This window comes from Schistocerca cancellata, chromosome 2 (assembly GCF_023864275.1).
Source record: "Schistocerca cancellata isolate TAMUIC-IGC-003103 chromosome 2, iqSchCanc2.1, whole genome shotgun sequence".
Taxonomy (NCBI): Eukaryota; Metazoa; Arthropoda; class Insecta; order Orthoptera; family Acrididae; genus Schistocerca; species Schistocerca cancellata.
Genome location: NC_064627.1, coordinates 227,338,740 through 227,340,659, shown reverse-complemented (window position 1 = coordinate 227,340,659; position 1,920 = coordinate 227,338,740).

Genomic DNA, 1,920 nt, shown 5'->3' with positions numbered 1-1,920 from the left:
TCTCCTTTGTTTCGACTACGCTGCAGAAGTTTTGCTGGCAAACCCTTACACGTCGTCCATACAGACACGATCTCTCCCATGTGATTTCCGCTTCGTTGGCATTCCGGCCGTCGATTTGCTTAGGACGAATAGCAATCTTGTTACAATCCTAGTTCCTTAGGCAACCTTAAATATTTTTCCAAAAAGGCGCAGACCTTCTTGTCTCACAGTGAGACAAAAAAATATATTACCTGTTGTGGCTATTACTTCTCTAAAACAATAAACGGTTTGGTTACGTTTTATCCGTCTGTCTCGTTTTCATTTTACTGGCATTTATAGTTCATTTCAAGTTATTACAGACGGACCACAAGCTCAGACTGGGAAAGGAAATACCACCTGGGCCTTTCCGGAATCTGTATTAAGCGATTTTTGTAAACCAAAGATAATCTACATGGTCGGACAGTGTACAGACCTACCACCCGAATAAGAGTTCCATGTATTACCACTGTGCTATTCGATCGGTGTTATTATGGAAGGGAGAACCTCTTCTTCCCTTGCTGGCCAGACACTGATGGTTCAAATTTCTTCCACCACCAGGAATCGAACCGTTTTCGCGAGTCGAGCGGCGCCCTATGGAGGCGGGTGTTATTCCCATCTTACGTGACATTGAACTGCTTGCGAGTTACAGAATAAAATAGAAATTTTAAGGAAAGCAGTTGTGATAAGTTAGTATGATGTGTGAAGAGTATGTATAAAGACGACAGAGATCACAGATTTCGACACTGATGTGCTAGTTGTGTAAGAAAGAAATAGGCAGAGACACTATGTGATAACTAGGTATCAATGTAAGAATATCTTGCTGTGAGCTATTTTTAACCACACGCCAATACTTACAGAGACGGTAATGTTTTAAGATTTGTTTAATTTCAAATGACGTTGGTGCGTTCTATCGTGAGCTAAAAAATTGTGCCTTTTCGTGATGGACAGTGGGGTGGACAGCGCGTCCACTGCAGGGTTAGAGCTTGTGGGAGGGAGATTGTTTTTCGTTGTTTGTCTTCCAGTACTGACAACTCAGCGGCGTGCGCGACTCGTACCTATCACATGCTATGGTATAAAGCTTAACACGGAAGTAGCATGAATTCCTGAATGAGCATTATAGAGACGTTCATCATCAAGCGCGGTACGTACACTGAGGGAAAAAAATCGCAACACCAAACAATAATTAATGTAGAGTAATGAAATTCGGGGAATATGTTTGTCTAGGTAACATATTTGAGTGATTAACATTGCAAAATCACAGCTTAAAGTAATCTAGAGATAAGCAACTTAACATGTGAAATCCGGTACATTAATAAACGGTGTAGCCGCCAGAATGTCGAATGCAAGCAGGATGTCATTTTGGGGGATGGCGTTACATGCCTGATGGACTCGGTCGGTCAATACACGGACTATTAATGCTGGCTGTGGATCAAGCTGGAGTTCTCTTCCGATGATCTTCCATGTTGTTGTTGTTGTGGTCTTCAGTCCTGAGACTGGTTTGATGCAGCTCTCCATGCTACTGTATCCTGTGCAAGCTTCTTCATCTCCCAGTGCCTACACCGGCCGGAGTGGCCAAGCGGTTCTAGGCGCTACAGTCTGGAGCCGCGCGGTCGCAGGTTCGAATCCTGCCTCGGGCATGGTTGTCTGTGATGTCCTTAGGTTAGTTAGGTTTAAGTAGTTGTAAGTTCTAGGGGACTGATGACCTCAGATGTTAAGTTCCATAATGCTCAGAGCCATTTGAACCAACCCAGTGCCTACTGCAACCTACATCCTTCTGAATCTGCTTAGTGTATTCATCTCTTAGTCTCCCTCTACGATTTTTACCCTCCACGCTGCCCTCCAATACTAAATTGGTGATACCTTGATGCCTCAGAACATGTCCTACCAACCGATCCCTTCTTC